Source organism: Onychostoma macrolepis, chromosome 23, assembly GCF_012432095.1.
Source record: "Onychostoma macrolepis isolate SWU-2019 chromosome 23, ASM1243209v1, whole genome shotgun sequence".
NCBI lineage: Eukaryota > Metazoa > Chordata > Actinopteri > Cypriniformes > Cyprinidae > Onychostoma > Onychostoma macrolepis.
The window spans coordinates 24,946,611-24,957,585 of NC_081177.1; the positions used below are offsets into that span (position 1 = coordinate 24,946,611).

A 10,975-nucleotide genomic window follows, 5' to 3' on the forward strand; every position below is an offset into this window, starting at 1 on the left:
ACCCATTTTTAAATATACTCTAAAAGTATTAGTTACCCAAAAAATTTACTCAAGTAAATGTAACGAAGTACATGTAACTCGTTACTACCCACCTCTGATGACGCATGCGTGTGCTTGTGAACGAAGGTTTTATGGGTTTGTAATGACATGAGGGTGAGTAATGAATGACAGATTACTGACAGATTATTTTTGAATGAACTATTCTTTTAAGCAGCAGGTTACGCTGTTGTATGGGGAACGCACCCCAGGTCAAGGCAGTCCAAAAAAGTTAATCTAATCACCAAACAGGGAAAAGTTCACTTCAAGTTTGGTGTTTAGAAAAACAGGGCAAACCGAAAGAGTAAACGGAACATATATTATAATTCTCTATAGGCCTTACATAGCCCCGTCCGTTTTCAGCACTGTGTTCGTTGTCTTCTGTCTTCGAGTTTGTATTTCCACAGCGTAAAGTTAAGGTTGTATGAATTTATGAATGAACCGCTTGTTTAACAGTCTTCCTATTGACATTTGATATGAACATTACAATGCACATGATAACTTTTGTTATCTCTACAATAAATAAATCCACTTCACCAGCTAATTATTCTTCAACGTGATGCTATAGAGCTAAATTTAAAATTCTAAAGATGGCTGCACATTTGTTTCTCTGATGCACAAGGTCTAAATGAAGCATACCGACTTCATTCAAGCATACTCATAGAAATGTCATAGAATGTGTTCGAATTTTAAAGACGTGGAGCAGCGTGACGTGGCACTGTGCTTCTTGTTCGGTGTGCAACCCCCTTTTTAGGGTTCAATTTGGGCCAGTAAGTAATCATCCAGGACACCAACCACACAGCAACACACTAACAACCATTCAGAAAACCTTATCAATGGCATAGCAACACACTGGCAACCGCAAATAATTCCTAAGCACATCCACTTACAGTAGCAACAGTCTGGCAACCTCAAAGAACACCCTTAAACATAAGATAAACATTTACTTCAGGTAAAAATCAAGTCAGTAGTTGCTCTTTCCTAGTTTCTTGCATCAACTTTTGTCTCATATAAGAATAAAATAGATGCAACTAGATGATTGCTAACATACATATGACATTTCTGCAAAATATTACATTGCTTTTTGAATGTATCACAACTTCACATTGTAGCTTGTTTCTACTAGCATTTGAGCTTTTTATTGTGATTCATGGTTCATGGGACCTAAATGCTCTGTATCACAAGTGCAATGCTGTACCAGGTGAGCTACAGAGCAAGCTTACTGTTAGAAAATTCAAATATACAAATATTTTAGCTTACAAATCATGCACTATGGTAAAAGTTTTTTGAGTTCATATCATAGTGAACAATCTGCACCTGTAATCACGAAATGTATGAAAAGGAATAAAAGTTGTTGGTGTTTTTATTTCCGCTGAAAACGGCAGTGTTTTGTATGTATAAGTACACTTTTGCAGTTTTGCAAAAATGTAGGTAGAGGCAAGTTTCTCCAATAAGCATATATTGAATATCAATGTGGATAGCAGAGCTCATATTATTTGTTCTTAAAAGACTTTGATGTGAAATATTTCAATTTATCTCTGATTTTGGATTACAAATCTGAGCACCATTTCGTACACTGTTATGTGATTACTACAGTTCATTTATGAGGAGTAAAAATACAAGATAGCAAGGAGATTTAAGCTAAATTTAACATTTGCTCTCTACTTTATCTTATTACTGTCTAGGAGAAATAATTAAGATGCTAAAAAATAATTTGCAAATTTCTTCTTTTCATTGTCTTATGTTAAAAGATCAAATGAATTTGTTAAAAATATAATTAGCTAATGTCAATAAGTTAATAACGTTTGTTCTTTTAAACGAAAGAAACAGGAGGGAGTCCATTCACTGAGGTCAGAAATGAGAGCTCATGTTGCAGTAAGGGGCAGTAACGTTTTCAAAATGATCACATTATTGTTGATCGTCACTGTACTTTAAATACCATCCAAACAGATATGGAAATAACCACATCATGCCAAGATCAATCCAATGAGCCTAGAGGCAGATGTGCTTATCACACCCGTTCTCAAAGCAGACACACCCCATAATGAGTCAGTCGTGCCACAGCGATCTCCTCTGCTCTTTTACAAACACGCTTTCCCCCCCCCGGCTGATGCCTTTACACGACAGTCTGAGACGCTGCAGTCTGTTGAGCTCTCCATCGCATCTCTGCTTGACAGATATTTTGGTAGAGCTTTGTCTCCCAGCATGCATCACAAATGCACTGACAGCCAAAGCCCTCGTTCCCAAAGAGCTCAGCAAAGAGCAAACAGTTTATGAACGTCCTTGCACCATTTTCTACTCAACTCTCTTGTTTGTTCTCACTTGGACAAAGTGATGAAGATGAGATACAGGGTAAAGCTCGAGGTGCGATTCCCTGGTCTCAAAAGAGCTTCGAGATATTTGTTCCTCTCTCTGGACGGTGCAGTGATGATAAGTCATTTATATCGGCCAGTGCGCACCTCTTCTCTTGGGTGGCCTGCCTGTCCTTCATTTGCGCAGTCTTGGACCGGCTGTGTTTAGTAACTGGGTCATTCTGTCTTTGCCAGGAGCAACCTTCTGAACAGACCCACTTTGCTTTACTCTCCCTTCTGAGACTCCCTCAACGTTTGTGAAGGACTCTGCATACACCTTCTGTTATCATTATAAATCCTCGTCCTCTTTGGAGGATGTTCCTTATGCCAACTGGGGGCCAATTGGAGCACTTAGAAGGACACATCCAAGCGTCTGTTTGGCTCCTCCTAAACTTGAAGACTATGTGTACTTTCTTGCACCCAGAGGAAACATTAGAGCTTTTCACACTTGAAATAGTTAACCCTGGGTCATTAAACCTCATAAAAGGTTTAATGACCCAGTATACTCATACAGTATGTTTCATACTGTACGTTCCTAAACCCTGGGTAAATGTCCTTATTTGCATATTTGCAGTGTCAATGTCATTGACTGTACAAATTCAGCATGTACAACTTTTTAGTATAACTTTAACTTTTTCTTTAAGTCAATATAACTTTTTTTTTATTCAGCAGCTTTGGCATTGCGATCCCTCATATTATATTTTGCTGTACTGTCACATTTTACAGAACGGACTGTTTGGGCTATAAAGGTTAGAATGAAACGGTCTCTTCTTCACTTCAATTCATGGTTGTTGAAACGACTGTTTTTCTGTCATGACAACTCTATGAGAGTTTAGCATGGTAAAATACATGGCAATGTTAATATATTTGGTCTTGGAGGAACAGATGTGCTGCTGCAAAGCAAGTATCGAGACTTGCTGCCAGGGACGTAGCTGGGGTTTGCAGGGCCCTGTTTGAAATTGTGTAAATAGCTCAAATAAATAAATAAAACAAAGATGCAAATTAAACAATGTTTTAGTTTTTCCACGTTTCAAGTGTTCAGGTACAGGAACCGAATAATCAAATGTAAAATAGCATTGCATTGTAGTTTTAACAAAAATTAATCCATATTTAATTTATACAGTCAAGGCAAAGTAATTCAGTAAAGAGCAGTGAGTGATTTTCTCTCATTTAATTTCTTGGATTAACATTAAGGACACTGACAGCAGCTAGTAAATTAGGTGCGGTCACTTTAAGAGACAAGACATCCAATATAATAACACAAATCTGATTTCTTTCTCAACTGTTTACATTCATTTAGAAATAACTGACAGTTTTTTTTTTTTAAAGGATACTCACCAAGACGGGCATTTTCGATTTCATGCGGCTCTCTGAACACAGAACACAGCGCGGGGGTGCTGGATTAAGCTTTTCGTGTCTTTTTGAGTTTGTATGTTTAAACTGGCGAGGTGTATTTGTGACATGTGCAAATGATAAGCTTTTGTGACGAAGTGCAGCAGTGGCCCGTAAACTGTCCTGAGCGTCGTTTTAGGCTGGCCTTGGGCAGTCAGTTGAAATCGCCAGGGGGCCCCCCCACAGCCATGGGCCCTTACGCCCCATTCACACGTGGCATCGGCGTCAACGCTTGACGGAGGGTGTGTCTGAAGCTTGGTGCTGACGCGACTGTCATAGTAACAACAGCCATTACTTTTCTGGTGTTGCATGAACGGGATTAGCTAGCGATCTGATTGGCTGATGCCTGCGTTGGCGCTTGAAAAGTTTTGGCAAGTAAACAAGAGGGAAATACTGATGCTGCACATTCACCCATTTATGAAATAACCCCCATATGACACATGGAATCACCCCGTAGCAGCGCCATACAGGTGGAGCTGGGGAAGGTGAAGGGTTTCTGAAGTTCACTGCAACTGCTAGAGCAAGCACTGGCCAAGTATTTGAATGTTGAACAACAAGCTCATTGGCTGCTGATACAACTCATTGGCTGTACCAATCAAATAATGATGTGATTATATCAGACTGAGTTAGAAACTATTGGTCTGCACTGAACTTTGTATATCGTCGCTGTCGGGCAGAATCCTCGCATCTCCAAAACCTTTATTTTTCAGGAAATTAAAAAAAAAAAGGCATATTTTTTGAGTTATTAAACATTGTATCGTTAAAGTTGGTATTATACCTTATATTGCTATCATATACTGTTGTGTACCAACATTAACACAACATTTCCCCAAAATCATGTTTAATCGGAGATACAAGATTTATGACTTGGGAGCAGGGAGATACAAGATTACCCTGTCATTGATAAGAATGTTACGGACACAGACGTCGCTGCTGCCAGCAGTGTTCATCAAAGTCGGCGGTCACGTCGAGTCTTTTGACAAGAGACAAGGCTTTAAGAGCTAATCAAAGCTAATGATTGTGGTTACATACATCTTCCTAAACTCTACTTTAATCGTTAGAGCTATGAGTGATGCAATACCAAACTAAAACAATAAACTGAGGCTGTCTAATAGGTGTAAATTAATCTGCACACAAACAAAATCGGTGGTTGCGTTGAGCCTTTTGACAAGAGAAAAGGCTTCAATAGTTAACCAAAGCTAACAACTGTGGTTACATACATCTTCAAGTCAAGTCACCTTTATTTATATAGCGCTTTTAACAATACAGATTGTGTCAAAGCACTTAACAGTATCAAATTAGAGGATAGAGTGTCAGTAATGTATAATGATAAGATTAAACACTCAATTTTCAGTTAAAGGCATTTCATTATTGAATTCAGAGTTGTCATTGTCTAGCTCAGTTTAGTTTAAATATTATCTGTGCAATCAAATCGGCGATAATCGCTAGAAATTAAGTGTACCCAACTGAGCAAGCCAGAGGCGACAGCAGCAAGGAACCAAAACTCCCTCTGTGACAGAATGGAGAAAAAAAAAAAACCTTGGGAGAAACCAGGCTCAGTCCGGGGGCCAGTTCTCCTCTGACCAGACGAAACCCGCAGTTCAAAAGTATATAAGAAATATTTCTATTTTAATTTTGTTGCAATTTCTAACAATAGTAGTATTATGTAGTTAGGTATTTTATTATATTTTAGTTATTTTGTTATATATATTTTTAGTTTTATTTTATTTGATCGAGGTTTTCACTGGGGATATGTCTCTGGGGCTCATCTGGGTGTCCTGGTCTCCGCTGACGATCAGGGCTGTAGACATCATCTCTTGGTGCTGATCCACCATCTGATCGGATACGGACTGAGAAACAGAATAGGAAAGAAACAGACAAATATTAGCGTAGATGCCATTCTTCTTACGATGTAACGAGTACATTGTGTGTTATGGGGAGTGTTCCCGGTTCCGGTTGATCTAATTAATGCAGCCTAACAATCCTTTAACGGATTTGAATAATAGAAGCGTATTAGTGTGTTATGTGTAAGCCAGGCTAAAGAGATGGGTCTTTAATCTAGATTTAAACTGACAGAGTGTGTCTGCCTCCCGAACAGTGTTAGGTAGACTGTTCCAGAGTTTGGGTGCTAAATAGGAAAAGGATCTGCCGCCCGCAGTCGATTTTGATATTCTAGGTATTATCAAACGGCCGGAGTTTTGAGAACGCATTGGACGTGGAGGACTATAATGTGATAAGAGCTCGCTCAAGTACTGAGGAGCTAAACCATTCAGGGCTTTATAAGTAATTAACAAGATTTTAAAATATATCCGATGTTTGATAGGGAGCCAGTGCAGTGTTGACAGAACCGGGCTAATATGGTCATATTTCCTGGTTCTAGTAAGGACTCTAGCTGCTGCATTTTGGACTAACTGTAGTTTGTTGATCAAGCGTGCAGAACAACCACCCAAATAAAGCATTACAATAGTCTTCCTAAACTATATTTTAAAGGTTTAAGAGCTATAAGTGATGCAATACAAAAAACGATGAGCTGACTAGGCTGTCTAATAGGCGGAAATTAGCCTAATCTGCTCGCAAATTCACCTTCGTGGCTCACGGGCTTCCTTCTGCACCGAAGCATTACAGCTATCGATTTTTAACAAAACAGGCCTACTCAAATGTATCTAACCTAACTATTTTCACCTCCATATTGTCTAAAAAACAGACAGAGTTATCCAAAGATAGGCTTACTTAGCGCCAGTAGACAGCCCTTTTTTCTCCCGAGGCTCCCGTAGAGTGAAGAAGAGGTGGAGTTACGAGACTTATCAGACAGTTGAAGTGTCCAATGGAGTTAAGAGATTTGCTCTCAAGCTATTTTCAACACTTTAGATTTGTTAATAATTTGTAAAAATAACAGACCCACGTGGGGACTGACCAATAGCATCGATTTGTGAAAAAATCTGAAATTGACAAAATTTGGACAAAGGAGGTTTCTGCCCGACAGCGACGATATACAGCACACAGTGTTTCTGTGACTGTCTAAAGTACTTGAATTCACGAGTTCACACTTGCATATAATAAATATAATAAAGTTTATGTGTATTTGGCGTGCTGTCTGAGGGGAGGGCTCCAAGCTCGGAACTTTGGCCCAAACCCAGAGTATATAGGTTAGGACAGGAATAACTGTAAGTGCGGAGAAGGGGTGGTGGAGGGATGCCAGAAAACTGTCAAAGAACAGAGATAAGGCTGCTATGTATATATACACACACCTCTTACCTTGTTAACTGGGTTGATTACTGATTGTGCTCCTCTCGTGTTAATTAGGTTAATTATCTGAACGTGCTCCTCCCGAACTTTGTTAATAAAACATCATTATGAGGCATGTAATTGGCTGTTTGGTTGCTAAGCATCTAGCCATAATATTCTAACACTGCATCGCTTCACACTGTACATGTTTGGCACTGCAATGTGGGGTTAACACCGCTAAAGCAGTGCCAACTCTGTTCTGGAGAAGGCTCTCATAACCCTGGGTAAGAAGTGGTGCTAATCGAGCTTCTAAAAGTGTGAAATGTATCCTTACCTGGAGTTAAAAGCGGGATTTAGAACATCAATAACCTGGGGTTAAGTTCAGTGTGAAAAGCTCTTTTAGTATCATAGCAGGTTTGCCATGGGGTTCATTAAGGAACTGCAGAGGTTTGGTGAGTTGATGAAATGCTAATAATCAATTCAGTCATAAAAATTGAAAATTAAGTAATTTTAAAATAAATAAAATAAAACTAAAAAATATTAAATATTTTGTTTAATTGCATGTCATGTGACCATTAACTTAAAGCAAAGAATCGGGACTATGCAAACATGTAATTAAATGATTGAAATGTTAACCTAAGTCTCAGGGGTACTTCAAGTAAATTACATCAAAGGCTGACAGAAACAATGTAGAATCACGCCATGTAGCCACGAGAGCTGAGATGCTGTCTGATTATTGGGGAAAAAAATTCAGTTGAAAAACTACATGGTGGAAAACAGAATCGATTCTGTTTAGTAAATGATTGTTGACTAAATGAGGGTTTAAACAAAGGAGATTGGATACACTGCATTTGTGAGTTTGTGCCAAAGACTTTCCATCATTATTGTCAGCTAGAGCTAATGTCAACACTGTAAAACCTAACACTGAAATTTACTAAATGAGTTAATTTACTCAAATATTACTGAGAGTTCATTGCACTCAAAAAAAAAAAAAAAAAAAAAAAGTTATGTGAGCAGCAAGGATATTATAGTTTTGAATTTTTAAATTTAGTTTTTATTTTATCATTTTCAAATTTCCTATAATTTCAGTTTAGTTTTAGTTAGTTTCATCAATGGTTTTGTTAGTTTTAGATTAGTATTTATTTTGTGAACACATTTCTATTTAGTTTTTATATATTTTAGTTTTAGTAATTATAGTTAATGGAACACTTCCAGTGTAGACCAAACCAAGACATTTAATTTTAGCAAAGCTGAATGTTTGCAGTTTACAGTTAACTCTTGTACAAACCTCTTAATGAAAATAAAATAATTTACAATTCAACAAAAAACTAAAATATGCAACTTATGTATACAATTTATTAATTCATATTCATGTTCATATTCATTCATATTAAAGATGTAATCTTGTTTAATATGCCAATAGTTTACAAACAACAAGCTAATCAAGGTTTTCAGAGTTAGACAGCATCAGGCAGTTGAGTTTTTATCAGGGTTGGAGCTAAATTCTGCAGATTAATGGCCCTCCAGTGCTGGATTTGAAGAAACGATGTGCATCTATCCACCCTATCTGCCCTAAATAGTATTAAAAATGACTAATATCACATAGAATTTAGCATGGACAGTGTGCACATTGGGAAGCAGGCTTGTTCTTTGCAAACGTCATTGAAACTCTGTAAACTTTATTTTTGTCCATCTGTGTTTTCAATGCATTAATTTGTTGGATTTTTTGCACATACGAGCCACCGGTGCACACTACCATATGTCCCGTCTCCCTCTATGAACGTACACAATAAGAAGAAACAATCTAAAATGCTTTGAAACCTCATACTACTCAAAAATAAATGCGATATGGTGATTTAAATGATGTTTGCACTTTACTTTGACGAGCCGCTCCAGCGCGCACGCGCTTCAGATGAGCAACGCAATCAGTCCCAGTTCTAAAGCCCCTTTTACACAGAAACAGCGCGGCTATCGCTTTCTCTCATTTTGGATGCGTTTTATACAGTCAAGGCGGTGCTAGTGTCATGGACTCGAGGCGGACGTTACCGTAGTAATCGCAAAGCGTGACAAAATGACACTTCACTAAAGTCAGCTCATCCAAAACTTTTAATTCTGTCTGTTAACTCACTCTCATGTTGTTCTCGCACGTCAAGCACGCTTTTAAACGTCCGTGCGCTGTAAGGTGTGCATTATTATTATTTCACATTTCATATTTTATAGTTATTTCCCATTTCATAGCCCGCGTCATGTTTTTTAAATGCAGAAACGCATTCTCTGTGAATAGCCGTTTAGGACGCAGCTCACCTGCACGAAGCGCCATCGGTTTCCCTAAACAACCACAGGTCCGATTTTCTGGCACAGAATGAGAGCTTATTAAATAACGAACACGATTATTTATTTTTGCTAATTTTATTTTCGTTAGTTTTTTAGTTACTGTTGTTAGTTTCGTTTAGTTTTTCATTTATTTAGAAATTTTAATTTTATTTCAGTTTACGAAAATGTTTTTTGACCAATAGTTTTAGTCTTAGTTTCAGTTTTCGTTTACGAAAATAACCTTGGTGAGCAGACTATTTTAAACAGAGCTCAGACTAAATTACAGCAGATTTCATTTCCCCAGCTTGTTTTGCCTTGGACTGTCTAAGGAGAGTAAATGCTGAAATTAAAGGTGTAATTTTTCAAAAACGCTTTAGAAAACTGAGTCGGGACTGAGTACCAAATCAAACTTGTAGCCAATCACCAATATGGGGCGTGTCTACTCATGATATGGAGGAGAGAGCGCTCAGTGTACAGCCAAGCCGAGCCACAGAAAGATAGAGATGGCGGATAAAAACAAAAGAGGAAAACATCTGCGGAACGATAAGGCAAGAATTAGGATCCGTGTAAATATATCAGCTTTCCAGCGCTGGAGAGAACTCAAGGAGCGGAAGGCCTGCGATCGGATGCTGAGGTTGCTTTTTTTCTTGTCGACAGGTGAGACACCGTGACTACACCTGGGGCCTGTACCATGAAGCCGGTTTAGCTGGCTAGCCAGGTAAGTTTCAGTTTAGTTTGCGCCAACTCTGGGTTTTAGGTACCATGAAAGTGGCTTGGCTTTTAGCAGTGTTCATCGCCATAGTAACTTGCGCTCCACAGCTAACCTGCTCCGGGGCAGGTTATGTTCTGGTTTAAAGAGCTCAAACCGAAATTTGACCGAAAAAAAGTGTTATTTTACAAGAATAGTTTATTGTTCTGTTATGTTAAGATTTTAAAAAGTTTCCTCAAATAATTACCTAAACCCAAACCTTTTTTTAGTTGTACTCAACTCAACTTGCAAAAACCACAATGGGCACCAAAGTGCCGTACATGGAAAACAAGAAAAAACAAACACATACAACCCAAATACATACAATTTACAACACATTATTAAAAGCTAAAGAAAATAAATGTGTTTTTTACATCCTCTGAAATGACCCTAGAGTACGAGATGTTTTTAAGGACAGCAGAAGCTTATATTCTAGGTAGGAGCTGCCACGGAAAAAGCTCTATCTCCTCTACATTTCAAGCACCATCGAGGAACCATCAGACACAGTTGATCCTCGGACCAAAGAGATCTCAAAGGTTGATGTAGACTAATTAAATCAGAAACATACTCTGATGCCAAGCCATGGAGAGATTTGAAAACCTATAACAGCACTTCATGCTGGATTCTGTATCAAATCGGTAACCAATGTAATGAAATCAATACAGGAGTAATATGGTCTCTTTTTGGTATCAGTTAAAAGCGTAGCAGCTGAGTTCTGAACCAGCTGCAGGCGAGAGAGGGAGGCTTGACGAGAAGACACAAAGGCATGAACAACCTTCTCCATATCACTGAAAGAGAGGATAGACTTTAACTTGGTTAAACATTGAATTGTACATTGAATTGTTGCTACACTACTCGGAATTTAGACTCTTTACATTTTCACTGTTTTTGTTAGTACCACAAATGTCCA

General features: G+C 38.2%; 1 long non-coding RNA gene across 1 annotated transcript; it reads left to right on the plus strand.

The window, feature by feature from the left end:
- Positions 1-5,165: 5,165 nt before the first annotated feature.
- LOC131531963 (uncharacterized) lies at positions 5,166-10,590 on the plus strand. Its single transcript, XR_009268819.1, has 3 exons — positions 5,166-7,288; positions 9,975-10,035; positions 10,502-10,590. It is a non-coding gene; the product is annotated as an uncharacterized LOC131531963 (long non-coding RNA).
- The last annotated feature ends 385 nt before the right edge of the window (positions 10,591-10,975 follow it).